At 46.2% G+C, this 18,390-nt stretch overlaps 1 protein-coding gene and 1 long non-coding RNA gene across 2 annotated transcripts in view; both read left to right on the plus strand.

The window, feature by feature from the left end:
• LOC142068393 (putative ATP-dependent RNA helicase DDX10) overlaps positions 1-18,390 on the plus strand; it is a 226,684-nt gene that overhangs the window by 13,372 nt on the left and 194,922 nt on the right. The window lies entirely within an intron of this gene.
• LOC142070264 (uncharacterized) lies at positions 545-6,807 on the plus strand. The gene is made up of 2 exons (XR_012666240.1): positions 545-1,421; positions 4,329-6,807. It is a non-coding gene; the product is annotated as an uncharacterized LOC142070264 (long non-coding RNA).

An 18,390-nucleotide genomic window follows, 5' to 3' on the forward strand; every position in this document is an offset into this window, starting at 1 on the left:
TCCCGAGAGTAGAAGAGCAGCTGTCCCATTTCAGACGAGATACATCAATACCTATATTGATTATTCACAATGTTTTTATCTTTGTTGTACTGTTCCTTTTGAGAAATAAGAAAATAGAGTAAAAGTAAAATGTACTTTTTCTCCCAAATCTATGTGCCATTCCCGATCTTGATTGAACAGGGGAGAGCGTCTTTCCTCTGGATTAAGAGTCCAGCTGAGACAACTACCCCAGCCCCACACATTCTACAAGGGAATCCAAAGTCAGAGCAGTGGCGTTCAGTGAAGGGTAGCTGCTCTCTTTGAACATCCTGATAGATGAAATAAAGGACTGGGGGTCATCATTAAAAGTACCTTAAATGGGAGCTCAATCCCCAAAGCTATGATTGCCGAATCAGGAAAAAACAAGAAAGTATGTCGTCTCAGGGATTGGCATATTCAAGTTTACAAGAGAGACGATAAAGACTGGCCATGACGTAGAAAAATCAAAATTCAAGTTTGCCAGTAAGAAAAGAGCCTGAGTAATAGTCAGCTAAAGAATGGAAGTGTTGGGAACACTGGGGCATGGCCACTAGGTAACTCGAGGGGATGGAAGACCACGAGTGTCGATGAAGCCCCCTCGCACTAGGCCCCGGTGTCCTTGCCCCCCCCCCCCCCCCCGCCTGGAGGCACTCGCAGCAGCTCTGCGTGCTAGGCCCAAGTGTCCTTGGCCCCCCCGCCTGGAGGCACACACAGCAGTTATGCTGAGAATCTGCAACAGTATGTTGCAGAGTCAGACTGCCTGAAACTAAGCAAGGCCAAACGGGAGATATGGAAGAACAATGCTGAATAAAGCAGCTTTATGTATAGTTTAACAAATAATACAGAGAATCAGGGAACTAGCTGGGAACTGGATTGGCTGGCTATATGGATACTTGGGACAGCTTGCTATTGGATAAGTATGCTGGGAAAAAGGATGTATAAAAGCCTGTGTAACTTCCTGCTCTGTTGTGCAGGATTTGAGATTTTATTCTCCCTGTACCTTTTTGCAGCTGCAAATAAACTTTTCTGCTTCTCCACCCCGTTGTGATTATTGGGTGTAGCACACCGGGTAACGAACCAACTCAAGCTGTTGTTCAGCCTCTCGGCACTGGGTGCCGGCAACAGCTTTTGGCGTCCCTGGGTGGGCGACGAGGCTGCAATTTAGCCTTGCCCGGACCCCTCCTGGAGGTCGAGGATTGCAGCGAGAACCGACGCCCAGCGCGCACCGGTGAGTTCATCGGGGGCCTCGGAGGAGACGCGATTTGATCGACCCCAGAGGGCACAACGGTGCAACGCACTCATATAGTGGAGAAGCTGTTGTGGACGGCGGTGAAGAACCGGTCCCTTAGACATGGGGGAGGAGCAGCTGCAGGCCACGGTGAAGAACCGGACCCTTGGATAAGGTAGGAACCTATTAAAATCCGGATTATATGCTCTGTTGGAACCTGGGGACGCCCAGAGTTACCCTGTAGGTATGGGACAGGGACAGAGCTCAGAGGTTAGGGCATGGTGTACGCCCCTAGAGTGCATTCTAGCAAACTGGAAGGTATTTGGTGCGGATCCAATGACTAAGAGCCAATTAAAACGATTCTGTACAGTTGACTGGCCTCAATATCAACTAGAGGACCAGGAGTGGTGGCCACCAGGAGGGTCAATTAATTACAACACGATCCTCCAATTAGTTTTGTTTTGTCAGTGAATGGGTAAATGGAATGAACATATGTATGCGCATTTGTTTCTGACTTTATGTACTCGACCAGATATTTTACAGCGCTGTAATCTGACTCCGACTGGTTCGGTAGCAGCTAATGTTAGTCCCCAGACCCCCACCCCCACTGTAATGGCAGAGCCGGTGTCCCCTTCGGCCCCCACATCCCCACCTTATAAGGGTAGGATGCCTCGGGTTACAGAGATTGCCTCCTCGGTGGGACTCTATCCTTTGCTTACCGAGACGGTTGTGGCTTGCCCAGGGGCAGACGGACGTCAGGCTACCACTATGCAAGTTTAAACCCATGTGCCATTCAATCCAATAGACTTAGCAGCTTTTAAAACACAGGCTGGGGAATTCTCAACGAACCCAAGCAGGTTTATTTCAGTCTTTGAGCGGTGCCTCAGTAGTCACAAGCCGATTGAGACGACTGTAATATCCTCCTGAGAACCCTGTTGTCTGAGGTGGAGAGGGATCAGGTTACAGCTAAGGCAAGGGGAGCGTCAGCTTTCAAGCGAAAGAAAGGAAGCTATCTGTCAAGTTCCTACCCCAAGTAACCGTAAGCGGCTCAGGGCATTTCTGGATATGGCAGGCTTTTGCAGGATATGGATCCCAGAGTTTGGACTGTGGGCTAAACCCCTGTATGACTGTGTAAAAGGAGCAGATCATGACCCCTTCTATTGAACCCCAGAGGCTGACAGGGCATTTAAAATCCTGAAAAGAAACTTGATGGAAGCCCCGGCTCTGGGCCTGCCAGATCTCTCTAAGCCGTTTCAGTTGTATGTACATGAACGAAGGGGGGTGGCCCTAGGAGTGCTTACACAGCTGTTAGGAGCATGGAAGCGTCCTGTGGCTTATTTTTCTAAGCAATTGGATCAGGTTGCAAAGGGTTGGCCGGCATGTTTACGGGCGGTCGCAGCTACTGCCCTATTGCTTGAGGAAGCCGAGAAGCTAACATTGGGAGGGGTTATGCAAATCTATACTCCCCATATGGTCCGAGCCTTATTGGATGCAAAGGGAGGGCTTTGGCTCACCCAGGCTCCATTGCTCGGTACCAGGCTAAGCTGTTAGAGAACTCTGAAGTCACCCTACAGCCTTGCCCCTCCCTTAATCCAGCCACCCTCTTGCCAGAAACAGAGGAACAGAAACATGACTGTTTAGAGATCATAGATGTCCAGTACTCCAGCCGTCCGGATTTAAAGGATGCACCCGTCCCAAATGCAGATTATGAGTGGTACACTGATGGTAGCAGTACTGTAATAGATGGGCAAAGGAGGGCGGGTTATGCTGTTGTGACCCTCCATGACACTGTGGAAGCTGAAGGTTTGCCTGCTGGGACCTCTGCCCAGCTTGCCGAACTAATAGCCCTGACCCGTGCACTTGAACTGTCAAAAGGAAAGCGGGTCAACATTTTTACTGATTCAAAGTATGCTTTTGGTGTGCTGCATGCTCATGCTGGCCTATGGAAGCAAAGGGGAATGCTGACAGCCCAAGGCTCCCCAGTCAAGTAAGGGCCCCAAATCCTCCGGCTCCTAGAAGCCATACAACTTCCCTCGGAAGTGGCGGTGGTACACTGTAAAGCCCATCAAAGGGAGGATCAAGATGTGGCCAGAGGTAACGCCCGGGCAGATAGAGAGGCTAAGCATGCTGCCACCCTGCCATCCCCTCAGGCTGAGAACGCCCATATGCATGCCCTTATCCCATCAGTAGGGGAGCTTCCAACCCCTCAGTACTCTGGGGAGGAGAGACAGCTAACTGACAAACTCAGTCTCCGGGAAAAGGAGGGATGGCTCCATTCCCCAGAAGGGAAGGTCCTCTTACCAAAGGGCCTAATCCGGCCAGTGCTGCAGAAACTACATCAAACCACTCATGCTGGCAGGGAAACACTTATCCAGCTAATGGGAAAATACTTTATCACTTCCGGACTCCGACCCCTGGCTGCCCAGGTACAAGCGGACTGCTTAGTCTACCAAAAGAATAACCCCCGACTGGGACATCCTGTGCCACCAGCTGCCCTAGAACTCACTCCGGGCCCCGGACAAGTGTGGCAAATAGACTTTACTGAGTTTCCCCGGACCCAAGGGTTCAAATATCTCCTTGTTATAGTGGATCGGTTCAGCGGATGGCCAGAAGCCTTCCCATGCTGTAACTGCACTGCCAGGACAGTGGCCCTCAAGTTTGTTAAGGAGCTCATTCCTCGCTTTGGACTCCCCCTGTGGATGGAATCTGACAATGGGACACACTTCACGTCAAAAATCATTCAAAGCATCTCACATGCCTTACAGATCCCCTGGAAACTCCATACACCCTGGAGACCGCAAGCCAGTGGTGTAGTGGAGCATACCAATCAGACCCTTAAACGGCATCTCTCAAAAGTGTGCCAAGAAGCCTCACTGCAATGGCCTAATGCTTTGCCCCTCGTCCTACTCCGTATCCGCGTTCTCCCAAAGGGTAGATTAGGGCTCAGTCCCTTTGAAATTATGTTTGGAAGGGCATGGCCCATGAATGGCACCCCGGTTCTGTCAGGGGAATGGGAGTTGGGTAATGTTTTTTTGTCACAGTATATGTGTTCCCTGTCTGCTGTTCTCTTGTCTCTTCACAGGCATACCAAGGATTCCCAGCCTCTCCCCTTGGACTCTCCCGTTCACTCCTTACAGCCCGGTGACTCTGTGCTTGTTCGTACCTGGAAAGACGAGCCTCTCCAGGAAAAGTGAAAAGGACCCTATACCGTCCTGCTGATCTCCCATACAGCGGCAAAGATCGAGGGACACAAGAACTGGATCCATCACTCTCGTCTGAAGGCAGTACCTGCCCCCTCGTCAGCAGAACAGTGGACCGTCCAACCTGCTGACTCCTCATCTAGTGACGATCTCGGGCTAAAGCTACTGTTTAAAAGACACAAATATCGGGCACCTTAATGCTAAAATGGGCCCACCCAGGTATTGGAGACCTTGGGTTGGGAAGACTTTGGTAATAATTAATTGGGTAACATTGTTATTCTTTGTATTGGTATTTCCAAACTGTGCATATCGGGAGCATAACTCCTTTGTTTTGCTTGCGCACCATGTTGCTAATTTAACAAACTAGACTGATTGCTGGGTATGTGCTCCGACTCCACTGTCCCCAAGACGGGAATGCCCCTTGACATGCTGCCCTTGACCCTAGCAGAATTAGCCACCACCAAAGAGCAGGAAAGAACGAACTCACCGTTCTGGAACAAGACCTCTTTACAGCAAGCCACCTATCAGGACCAGGAGTATTCAGTTGCAGTACTCACTAAGGGAGTGTTATGTTTTACCCGAAACCAATCTGATCCCTATGGGCATCCTGTGGGAAAGAGCTCCTGTGTTATTACACAGTGGGCTGATGGGTATTGGATAAAGACCAACAGGGGAGGCCAACAGTGTGGGTGTAATGGTTGCTCCCCTTTTAGGGAAACACTTACAAATAATCTTACCACAAAAAAGGGGTTTGGAAATGTAACTTGCCGTCCAGTTAATATCTCCAATGTAGCAAGCCAATGGTGGGTTTGTAGTGGTCCCTATGGCGAGTGTAATTTGAACGGGACAATTAGAAACGCCCCCACTTGTACCCAATCAGGAGGATGGGATGCCCCCCTAGGGGCATATGACCTGTTTGGAAAAGCAGCCCTAAATATCCCAGGAATCCCCTTAAGAAACAGTCCTTACTGGGCCCTACAGGGTCACTATTTTGTATGTGGCCGCAAGGCTTACAAGGTGCTGCCAGCCAACTGGACAGGTAGCTGTTATATAGCTCATGGAGTTCCTCATCTTTCCATAACTGCCACACTGCCCAAAGGAAAGATTAGAAATGCCCGAGACACCTCTGTTGAGTCACGAGAAAAGACCCTGCGGCGACTGACTAAGGCATTGGAGGGCAATATGAAGAATCCCCTCACAACCGAGAAGCTGGTAGGGTGCGCTGTACTGGGAATAGCGCCACTGTTTACCGGGCCAGCCATGGCATGCATAGGCCGCTATACTGTAAGCCTGCAGATGGTACTTGAGAAAGTGGCCTTAAAGTTAGAGGACTCGGTTAGTGATTTAGGGTCAGCAGTAAAAACATTAAATAAAGAGGTACAGCAGCTCAGGACGTTTTCCCTCCAAAACAGGCTGGCTTTGGACTATCTCTTGGCATCCCAAGGAGGGGTTTGTGCCCTCATCGGGCCCCGATGTTGTGTATATGTAAATGATAGCAGTTATGAGATCTATGAAAAGGTGGTACAGGCTGAGGCCCATGCCCGAGCCGGAGCACAGGTTGCCTATACTGCCCCAGAAAACGATTGGTTGCAGACCTTGTTTTCAGGCTGGGGTTTGTCGTCTTGGCTTGGTGGTTTATTTAGCCTGCTATTGAAATTTTTCTTTACTGTATTGATTGTATTACTGGTATTATGCTGTGCAGTATCATGTGTTAGGGCCCTTTTGCAAAAGTTAATAAGTCATTCTCTTCAGGGCTATCACAAAGTGCTTATGCAAAGTCATATTGTAAAGAAATAAGTAGCCCAAGTGAGAAAACTCAGAGCCAAGGCTGTTGAGTGTTCTCAAAGGGGGGAGTTGTTGGGAACACTGGGGCATGGCCACTAGGTAACTCGAGGGGATGGAAGACCACGAGTGTCGATGAAGCCCCCTCGCACTAGGCCCCGGTGTCCTTGCCCCCCCCCCTGCCTGGAGGCACTCGCAGCAGCTCTGCGTGCTAGGCCCAAGTGTCCTTGGCCCCCCCGCCTGGAGGCACACACAGCAGTTATGCTGAGAATCTGCAACAGTATGTTGCAGAGTCAGACTGCCTGAAACTAAGCAAGGCCAAACGGGAGATATGGAAGAACAATGCTGAATAAAGCAGCTTTATGTATAGTTTAACAAATAATACAGAGAATCAGGGAACTAGCTGGGAACTGGATTGGCTGGCTATATGGATACTTGGGACAGCTTGCTATTGGATAAGTATGCTGGGAAAAAGGATGTATAAAAGCCTGTGTAACTTCCTGCTCTGTTGTGCAGGATTTGAGATTTTATTCTCCCTGTACCTTTTTGCAGCTGCAAATAAACTTTTCTGCTTCTCCACCCCGTTGTGATTATTGGGTGTAGCACACCGGGTAACGAACCAACTCAAGCTGTTGTTCAGCCTCTCGGCACTGGGTGCCGGCAACAGAAGGGACCAGTTTACCCAGGAAGTTACAAGAGCCTTTATTAAAATGGAGAGCTACTTTTGTCCTTCTGTCTGCTTGCTTCTGGCAAAGGTTGACTCCGGAATAGAGGGGGAATCTCTTGGGGTCCAGCAGCTCTGCTGGCTTGGGAAAGTGTGCACTGCATCACCCACTCCTCCCTGTGTGAGACAATCTCTGTGCCTCTGTTTCGACAGTTCAAAACCCTTAAAAATATCTTTCTTTACAGCTCAATACAGAAATTGCCAGAACCTAGTCCTGTACTTTTTTCTTTAAAAACAAACAATGAAATGGGGATGTTTGCACGACAATGATATGAACCGATGTCTGTATTTTTATATCTTTAGATGCCCAACAAATACATAAAAATCTGCATGAAAATAACAATTAGTAAGTTTGCAAAACTGAGCAATGGAAAGTTCGGAAATGCCAGGATTCAGGGAGTCTGAGTACTGTGCACGTGCATTTTGACACAGTCTTTGAATTGCATAATGGTAGTATTTTTTTCCACAGGCCCCTCATTCAGTGACCATTGAAGTGTTGTTTGTTGTTTGCCTTCCGACACTGTGTACATACTTCTGCAACGTGAACACATCAAGTCAGGTTCCAGGTCGCAGTCCTTCTCTTCCAGGGGCTCAGTGGCCAGGGCCCAGTATATCTAAAATATCAGGTAAATCCCTGGGATTAGGGGTGTGGCTGACAGGGCCTATTTCTCAGGCACCATGAAGTGTTCTACTGTAAGGATGAGGCTTGTCTGTGCAGTAGATAGAGCTTTCTCAGGGGACAGTCTGTGACAGGAGAACAAACTCCCATGTCATTGCGAGGCTATTAGAGAGACAAGGTGGGGGAGGGATAGGGTGACCAGATAGTGAGTATGAAAAATCGTGATGGGGGTGGGGTGGGATTGATAGGTGCCTAAACCCCGAATATCTGGACTGTCCCTATAAACTTAGGACATCTGGTCACCCTAGCTGAGGTAATATCTTCTGTTGGACCAACTTCTGTTGGTGAAAGGAATAACCTTTCAAGGACCTGAAGGAGAACTCTGTGCACTCCTTTCACCAACAGAAGTTAGTCCAATAAAAGATATTACCATGACAGATGTGAGTCATATTATTAATGTACTAGACGAAGCTGCTCAGATACTTCATTGAGGAGAACAGTGGAAAAACCTAGATAGAATAAAGTGAAGGAGAAAGAGAGAGCCTCTTTCTGAGATTATCCTTTTCCTTCTCCCTAATGATCCTATTTGCTAACAAAGAAATACATTCTTAGTGCTGTTGTGGCTTTGTGCAGAAGTGTGAATTGTCTCAGTAGATTCTGATGTATTTTATCTTTTAGGTAATGATATCGAAAACAGGGAATACAAACAACACATGTTATGCAAACCCGCACCACTAGGTGGAAGCAGATATTTTGAGTTGTCATTAATTGAGAAACCATTTCAAAAAGCGAAGTAATGTTCTTGGAATTCTGCTTTAAGCCACAAGGCACACAGCTAAGCAGAGTCATCTTTTGAGTGCTGGATCTTTAATTTTTTTTTCCATACAAGAACCTGCTTAAAATCCCATTAATAAACTGTGTTCTCTTCACTCTCCTATTTGTCTATGCTGTGACGGAAAAATATAATTGTCTGTCAATAATGGCTTTTATTTGAAGCAGAGAGTTAGAAAACATGTGTGTAAAATGCTTTGAAGAAGAAAATCTCTCTAGAAATGCAAATTAGTATTATTGTTGTTATTGGGTCAAATTCTACAGTAGGTATTTAGGCTCCTAGCTTCCACTGATTTCAGACAGACAGACACAGACACAGACCCTTTGTTTTTTCTCCCTCCTCCCAGCTTTTGAAAGTATCTTGTCCCCTCATTGGTCATTTTGGTCAAGTGCCAACGAGAGGTTACCTTGAGCTTCTAAACCCTTTACAGGTGAGAGGATTTTTCCTCTGGCCGGGAGGGATTTTAAAGGGGTTTACCCTTCCCTTTATATTTATGACAAATGCATTTTCTGTATTTACCAGCTTTGTTTTCTTGCATCCTCAGTCATTTTGGGCCTTGTACATAATGTGTATAAATGGAATATTTATCATCCTCTCTGACTGTAATGTGTTTTAAGTGATGGTATATTGTCAAGCTGCATTCAGTATGGGTTAATCTGTTGATCCTCATTCGTGAGACAAGTGTATGAATTACGAGCCCAAGCAGGATCCCGCTGCTCATTGCTGCAGCTCAACTTGCACTGCCGCAGAACACTATTTGCGTGTGTGCACAAGGCTTGTGTTGCGAAAACCTTGCCCCCTGTAAATACACTCAAAGTCAACCTCTGATCCAGCTCTTGTCAAATGCAGCCAGTTAACATCACAGTGACCTCGGGTGTAAAGCTGTGGCCTCCTCCTTTTGAGGGTCTACTGTTGCCCAAGTTCTAAGTCAAGCTGAGGCAGTGTTGGGGTGATGATGTGCTAATTTATGAGCTCCTTGATGCCTGCACAGTGTTTGTCATGGCTTTGCCACACATACTCTTGTTCTGTTCTTGATCTTAATTTGTTCTGTGGCATGACATAGTTCATGGTGTTACTTGTCACATGCTGAACACTCTTCCCATCACTGGTCCATCCGTCGTGGACTTATATGTGGATGCCTTGCCCGGATGGTAACAGCTGCAATGAGCAAGCATTCTTACAATTACTTGTGCTCCTACCTGATGCTGCATTTTTGAAAGGCCCGACTTTATGGAGCCAGGTGTAGACAGTGAGGGGTGCAGAACACCAGCACAGAGACAGGCAAACTCTCTGTGCTGACCATGCCCTTAGCTTCTTGCCGAGCGGCCTGCTGTTTATGTACTAAAAATGGAGTAGGCCTCAACTGTGTGCCACTGGATACTTTCCATCTTGTGCAAATGTACGAGTCCCCAGTTTACACAATGGCATGGAACAGGGGCTGAGTCACATCAGACCCTGACTCAGGAAGAAAGTTCCCGAAATAGGTAGCACTATATTAGCTATCTGCTGGTACCTGGTCAAAGGGGGCTTTTTTGCTTGCTTTATTATCCTCTTGTCTGTTTGTTGTGCTGTTAAGATGTGTTAATTAATTAATGACAGTTAAGGACCATCTTGTTCTCTGTTTGTACAGGTCCTAGCGCAATGGGATCCTGCTCTGTGACTGGGACTGTGAGGCAGTACTGCAATACAAATAATCACATGCTGATCTCCAGAAATATTTTTATAGCGTGGCCATCCCCACTAGCTTAAGAGATTAGTCACGGTAAATGGAAGTATGTGAACCTGACATCTGCAGTTTAACTCAGTCCCCTTGTCTCCTGCACTGAGTGTTCTTTCTGCTCAATACACACTCAATGGTAGGCATGCCCACAGAATAGGGTTATGAAGATGGGTCTCTGGGAGGCTTTGACTTCCTCTACCATGGGATGCTATTGCAGGAAGGAGGTTTGCTGGGAAGAGATGGGGTCCGTCTGACCAAGAAGGAGAAGAACATCTTTATGCACTGACTCACCAACCTTAGGAGAAGAGCTTAAAACTAAGTTCAGAGGGGGCAGGTGAAAAAAGCCACCAGGTAAAAAAAGGTGGCCTTAATAGAGAACTAGCTGTGTGTGGAGAAGTAGATGTGGAAAATTGCAGTAGAATTACAGGAGAAACAAGAGGGAAATCCATGGGGGCATCCGCTTAACATCTTAGATGTCTGTACACACAAGCAAGGAGTAATAATAATGGGGAGTAAGCAGTAAGAACTGGGAGTTTTAGTACATGAATCTTAACTGAGCTTAACTGCATCACAGATACTTGATGGGATAAATCTCATGACTGGACTATTGGTATAGAGGGCTATAGCTTGTTGAGGAAGGACAGGCAGGAAAAAAAAGAGAGGACATATTGCATTGTTAACCTGTTCTGAGGTCCAGAAGGAGGTGAGAAGCAGACCAGTTGAAAGTCTCTGAGTAAAGATAAAAGAGGGAATAAACAGGGGTGAGGTCCTGGTAGGGGGTCTATTACAGACCACCAAATCAGGAAGAGGAGGGAGACGAGGCATTTCTAGAACAAACAACAGAAATATGCAAAACACAAATCCTGATCGTAATGGGGGACTTTACCTACCCAGACATCTGCTGAAAAAGGAATATGGTAAAACTCAAAATTACCCAATAAGTTCCTGGAATGTACTGGGGACAATGCTTTGTTTCAGAAAATGGAGGAAGTAAGCAGGGGGACAGCCATTTTAGACTTGATTCTGACCAGCAGGGAGGAGCTGGTGGTGAATGTGAAGGTGGAAGGTGATTTGGGTGAAAGGGATCATGAAGGATAGATTTCATGATTCTAAGGAAAGGAAGGAGTGAGAATGACAGGAGAAGGACTGCCAAAAGCAGACTTTAACATCCTCAGAGAATTGGTAGGTAGCGACCCATGGGGAAAAAGTCTAAGGCATAAAGGAGTTCAGGAAAGCTGGCAGTTTAACCTCCAGGAGACAATATTAAAGGCACAACTGCCAATGCAAAGGAAAGACAGGAAGAATAGTAAGAGGCCAATGGCTCCATCAGAAGTTTTGTAATGACCTGAAAATCAAAAAGAAATCCTACAAAATGGGGAAACATGGACGAATTACTAAGGAGGAGTACAAAAGAATAGCATGTCCGTGTAAGGGCAAAATCAGAAAGGGTAAGGCACCAAATCACTTATACATAGCAAAGGACACATGTCATTGGAATTCTTTTTCCATATGGTTTACTGCAAAGAGTGTCATCACTCTTAATGCTTTGAAGGCAACATCATCTCCAAAATCAAGTGTGGCCTCTACATATGGCCATACATATGACACCACACTGTATTAAACACAACAAAAAATAATTTAGTTGATTTGTTTGGCGGGACATGGAAATGAAGAATAAATTTCAATTCATTGTAAAACAATATAAAATCAATATTTGTAATACAGTCCAATAAGATTTCATCAAGCTTTTTAATCAACCGAATTAAAAAGCAAAGGAAACCAACCACCCACACTCAAGTGTCACTGTGCATTCCAACCAACCAACCACACTCAAGTGTCACTGTGCATTCTCCAAGGCAGTTTCTTCTCTTTCTTTGTTCGGTGCTTTTATTTTCTATCCATTCAACCAGGAGCAGATTTTCCAGTAAAACCAATATTGGAAAGTGTGGCAAACTGAGAGAGGGACGGAACCAAAATTCAAAATGATTTAGAGCGAATGAGAAATTCTACACTGGAGCAAATTTAGCCACCTATTGGACTGCGTACATGGATGGGCCCAGATATTGAAATGTATTTAGGTTCCTCACATCTATTGATTTCAGTGCGAGTTAGGAGCCTAAATACCTTTGAGGATCTTGTCCATGTCATCACAGCACCCACCTGGTCAGCAGCAGTTTATGTGCTATGTCACAGTCACAGCGATGTCATAATAGTGCTTGCATAATCTGAACTGGCTATCCTGGACAGGACAGGACAGCCTGAGAGGCCAGCTGCCTATCAGTACTGGAGCTCTTTGGAGAAAGGACTGGAGGAAGTGTTGAGGAAAGATTAAAACATGAATAAATTTGTGAGTGAGCAGGAGGTAACCAACAGAGGTAAGGGTCAGCATTGTATTCTCTATATCCATTCTATATTCACACACACATTGAGAAAGCATAGGCATACAGATTAACTGTAATGTTCTCCTTTTGTATGAGCAGAACCTCAGCTGCTGGAAACCAGTGTCCCTCTGTTGACTTCCTTGTACTTGTGTTGATTTACCCCAGTTGAGGAGTTGGCCTACAGCCTCTGGACCTGGAAACTTTCCTGAGAATCTGAGTTTCTAGGGAATGTTATGGGGGAGGCCTTCCTTCTTTTCTCCCAGTTGTTTTATGTTTGTTATGGGTCCTCATTTTGTGTCTTCTGCATCCATGGAGCCAACTCCATCAGAGAGAGGGGAAATTAGAACAAAAAAGGCAGAAGGACTTCTCCTCTAGCTGTCTAAATGAAGCTCTGCTAATATCTTAAATGCAAGAGAACAAAGCATGGGGGTCACATTTCTTAGCAACACTAGTGCTCCTCATCCCACACGGATGGGCAGTGTAGGTTACAGTTATGATTATGTTTGCATCTGGGTGTTACAACTGAAGGATGCAATTTGCATAACGGATGGGCAATCACCTAACCTCAAGCAGTCTTTCCTGGGAAGGGGAAATCTTGTTAGTTCCTCCTTCATGCTTGGAATGCTGTTACAATGGAGACAGATAAATACGGCATTTCAGATTTCTTGTGAAATATTAAGTCTCCTGGAGAATTTCTGCCCAGAGCGAAGAGATACATGGGAGATCAAATCCTGATTTTTTTCATACACCAGCTATTTCATTGTTTCCTAGAGTTTAAGGCCAGAAGGGACCATTAGATCATCTAGTCTGACTTCCTGTATTTCACAGGCCACTACATTTCACCTAGCAACCCTACCCTGAACCCCAAAACTTGTCTTGGACGAAAACATTTCAGTCTTTAGGAGACAAAACTGTTGTGTGCCATCGGCAGAGGACAGGAGAGACTGAGGTTCCACCAATGCCTGAGGCCCTTGCAATGGTCGAGAATTGATTAGGTCAGATATACGCAGATTATCCTAGCAGGTGATCAGTGCCCCATCCTCCCACTCAAAGGTCCCTGCCAATCCGACCAGGGGGAAATTCCTTCCCACCCACAACTCTGGAGATCAGTTGGACCCTGAGCTTGTGAGCAGGACAGCTAAGGAAACAGATTCTCTGAACCATCTTAGAGCACTGGTCCACCCTACCAGGTGTCCCATCTCCTGCTATGGTCAATCCCTGATGCTTCAGATGAAGGTTGGAGGGACCCACCCCACCCCACCCCACTCACAGCGTACACCTCGCCAATTGTGCATGGGGGTGGGGGGGGGGGCGGGGGAATTCCTTTATGACCTCTACAGGCAACTGTACAGGGGGGAGGGATAGCTCAGTGGTTTGAACATTGGCCTGCTAAACCCAGGGTTGTGAGTTCAATCCTTGAGGGGGCCATTTAGGGATCTGGGGCAAAAGTTGGGGATTGGTCCTGCTTTGAGCAGGGGGTTGGACTAGATGACCTCCTGAGGTCCCTTCCAACCCTGATATTCTATGAACTGGATGAACTCCGTTCCATGAGTCTTCTCTGCAAGTATTTAAACTACCATAAAAGAAGATTGAAGGCTTTCTTCAGAACAAGGGGCCTAAAGTTAGGCTTCTAAATTCATACTGAGCTCTCCAACAGTGGCCTGATTTTCAAGAGATACCGAGCCCCCAAAGTTCCCAGCATAGCCAATAGGTACATCTGGGTGCTCAGGATTTTTGAAAATGAGGCCCTGACTAAGCAAAACTCTTAAGCATTTGCTTAACTTTAGCTCTATTTCTTGGCTTAGAGTTAAATTATTACTCTGTATGCTATCAAAACTCATCAATTGACAGTAAAGAGGGAAAGGAAGATTATTTTATGGGGTGATCTACTTGAAAGGAGCAAATTTGCTTCATTATGATTTCCCCTCAAGCACACTGGGTAGTTCAGCAAACAAACCTGGTCATGAGGAGGAAGGAAGAGGATTTCCACGATTCCCAGGTCTACTTCTCACAGTGTTGGGGCTCCTGCAGAATCTTGACTGGATAGTGAATTAAAGAGGCCAGCACCAATTTCTGCTATCCTTTTATTTAATTTCAGGTGTTTATAATGAGGTTGTCTCCCTCCTGGCACATATGGATGATCAAGATAAGGGCAAAATTGCCCTCAGGATTGCCTTTATAGCCGAGACCAAGCTGGCTATCGTTCTGACAGTTCTGCTCGAGAAACTGCAAAAGGATGAGGTAGGGCAGTTTCATGAAATTACATCCGCTTTCCAGGTGTCCACACCAAATTCTGCCTGACTTCATGGGGGTACAGGGGACTGCACGGGGATAATTCAGTGTAGAACTTGGCCTGGCGCACCATCAGGAGAATCAGTATTCGCCCTTCTGTCCTCAGGCGTAAACTCATCATGCAAAATGCTGTTCTTACAGATCAGGATGATATAATGCTCTATAAAGAGAGCATTGTCCTTTTACACACAGTGGAGTACATGGGCTGTAGACAGTAAAAGTACACCATCGGACTAGCAGTAATCTCTTCTAATAATACTTTGCCCTTCTTTCGCATCTTCATCCAAAAATCTCAAAGCACTTCCCTAATACTAATGAATTAAGACTCACAGCACCCTTGTGAGAATGGGAAGCATTATCCTCATTTACGGATGACTTGTGTCACAGGGAATTAAGTAACTTGCTCAACACCACTTAGCAAGTTAGTCAAAGAATGTGAATAAAACCCAAGTGAACTGACTCCCTGCTCTAAATCCTAGCCAACACTCCTTTATTATGATGACATATTATTGAGATTATAGCATTGAAGGGACCCTTATCTATATATTTTCTACGGGGGGAATTCTGCAAGAAAAAAATAAAAATGATGCGTACAATATTTTAGAAGTTCTGCAAAATTCTGCATATTTTGTTTGTCAAAATAATACAATATAATTACACCCGTTAAAATTATTTTTGGTTATTTATTTCAAAATACCTGTCAGCAAGTATGTCTGTATGAATAGAGACAACAAAAAGGATTCAGGAAATGTTTTTTGACAAACTGATTCCTTACTATGCATGTTAATACAGAACTCAGAGTAATAATTCATTTAAACTCAATACAGAACCATATTTCTTGCACCCCTTAGGCGCAGTGTAAAGGCTTGGTAGAGTCAGGGGTAATGGAGGAGCTGAGGGAGAGGGAAGTAAATTGCTGGGAAGGAGCCTGGGTGTGAACTTGGAGCGTTGCTGGGTATGGGTGGGAAAAGTATGGAAGAGTTTTTTTGGGAGGGGCGGGAAGGAATTGTTAGGCAGCTCCCCCCATGCAGACCCTGTCTGACCCCTAACCTCTCCCATTCGGTAAGGCACATCTGCCCCTGTCTCCATGTGTTCCTGCACACCCGTGGGTCCTGGCACCCCTTGTCCACATGTGTCCCTCCACCCCCACTCAGAAACCCACTCCCGTGTAGATCTAACGGCTGAGCTCATTGCCTCTGGGAGCGGTTGAGGACTTACTGCAGGAGTTGGGTATTTTATATTCCACATTTACAAATTCTGCCTGGAGTGGCTAGAGCAAGGGCAAGGTGCTCATTTTTATTGTTTGTTCTGAATAAATGAAACTAGAGAAGGGGGCAGTGAAGGGCGCTTCCTCTGGCTCTTTTCTCTCCAGGAAGATTAAACAATGTCAGTTGCTCGGCTGCTTCTGAAGCGCTGCTCAATGCGGTGCTTGTGGAGGGCCGGGCACGTTTTACACCAATTAAGTCACCAATTAGGGCAGGGGCTTATTAGCCACATTACTGTCTGGTCGGCAAGAAAGAGTTTTCCCAATTCTTCTCTTTTATGTTTTGTCCCCAGCAAAACAGAGTAGACATTTACTGTGTCCTGGAGAAAGTCTTACAGCAGGACACCCAGGGCCTGGAGAGAAGGCTTCTGAAGAAAATAATTACACTAGCCTCAAACCACATGAGAGAGACTCAGGTAAGTTAGTTCTCCCGAGATACCAATCAAAGGATCCAAAGCTTTAACTCATTCAAACTCTCTTTTGGGGGGATAAACTATATACTGAAATGAAAATGTATTCTTCTGTTAGAGGCCCACACCTTCCTCCAGACCAAAGCCCAGGTCCTAGACAGCACTTGTGCACATGCATAAGATGGGACAACTCACATGCTGAAAGTTACACATGTGCTGAAGTGCTTTGCAGGATCAGGACCTGAGACACATGATCTCAGACCCAGAGACAGGCCTATGGTGTCTTAAGGAGCAAGTCTTTCCCGAAGTCTACTCAGGATTTCATTATTGATACTGATTTTATGGGGAAGGCGCTCTGATACTGTCGCGATAAGTGGCAGTATAAAGCCCCAAGACAGACAGAATATGAGCTATCTCCAAAAGAAGCAGCACTGGATTTAGAATATAGTTTGCCAGCAGGAAAACCCATGGAAAAATCCCTCTCTTCTTCCAAAGGAAGTCAGCCTCCTTTTGTGGGACAGTTTATTCCAGGAAAGCTCTCGGAATATTTGAAGCTGCCCAGTCTGTGTCTCACTTACCGCCTCAGGGAAGGGCAGGGAAAATATCATGTGACTCTGGTGACCAGTCACCCACCACAAGTAGCTAACAGTGAATAGGCTAACGAAGCAGCTTGCAAGCAACTCGAAGGCTGAAAACTCTTTAGCCAAGTGACTCAAGGAATATTTATGACGAATGACTCTACCCTCAGAAAGTTGGGTTGGTTCCTTCACAACTTGTGCACAGAAATAAGGACTTGACTCATGTAAACAACTCTGGCTAGTGCAACCGGCTTCAGTCACCTCAGTCTCTCTCTTTTGGTTTTTGTTTTTAGGAAGCAAGAAATGAACTAAAAGTGGCAGCTAGCAACACCTTAGTGACTCTGGCACGCTGCTATTTCAGCGATGTCATGGTAGAGCTGATGTATCATCTGGAGCTGCCTGAGGATTTTATTTTCATTACGTTGGGCAACCTGTCATCCGCCTATGGTATGGTCACTTCCCTCTTTTCTTTCAAAGTGATTGTTTTTCATTTAAGGACAGGGGATTATCTCTCTACCTAAAAATGTTACCGCTAAACAGAGCTCTGTTTGAGTGTGTGTGTAGAAACACAAGATTAACTGCTGTTGCTAGTTCTGGCCTCCAGATCATGAGCGATCCAGCCGGAGGTGCAAGCTCTAACTTATGCCCCTGAGTGAAGTACCTGAAGGATGGGAATGAGTGGAAGATCAGGTCTAGTGGAGCTCTTCTCCACCCCACTTCCCATCCCGCCCCAGTGCTCTCTCCCCTTACTCTGGGAGTGAGTTGGGCATTGGGCACAGCTGTACACTTGTGGAGGATTCCCCTCTTCAGGGTGACTTCCCCACTGGCTTTCAATGGCTGCTTTAAAGCCATTCTGCTCTGCTTACGCAGTGCCAATGGCCTCGGAACCCATAGCATCCTGCCCCACAGTGTTTCTAAGTGTGTTGTAAGAAGGCAGAGAGCAGCTGATTGTCTGTCTTCCTTCTCTTCTGGCCTTTCTCTGCAGCACTTAAGTGTATCCCTTTTGTGGGAATGATCCTGAACGTCATGATCTCCATGTTGGAGTTAGTCGAGGACAGCAGGATGAGACAAGCATTTTGTGGTGGTAAGTGCCAGCACTTCCTGTAGGTGCCCCAAATGGATCATGGAATAGCATATCAGGGTTGGAAGGGACCCCAGAAGGTCATCTAGTCCAACCCCCTGCTCGAAGCAGGACCAATTCCCAGTTAAATCATCCCAGGCAGGATATTTAGGGGGTCTTGGTACAGATTTAAGTGACTGACCAAGTCTGCAAACAGGCCCTGAACTGTGCTCCCTTCCCTGGATTGCACCAGGTGCTGTGTTCCTTGGCTCCCGTGGCACT

The sequence above is a fragment of the Caretta caretta genome, chromosome 28, assembly GCF_965140235.1.
Source record: "Caretta caretta isolate rCarCar2 chromosome 28, rCarCar1.hap1, whole genome shotgun sequence".
Taxonomy (NCBI): Eukaryota; Metazoa; Chordata; order Testudines; family Cheloniidae; genus Caretta; species Caretta caretta.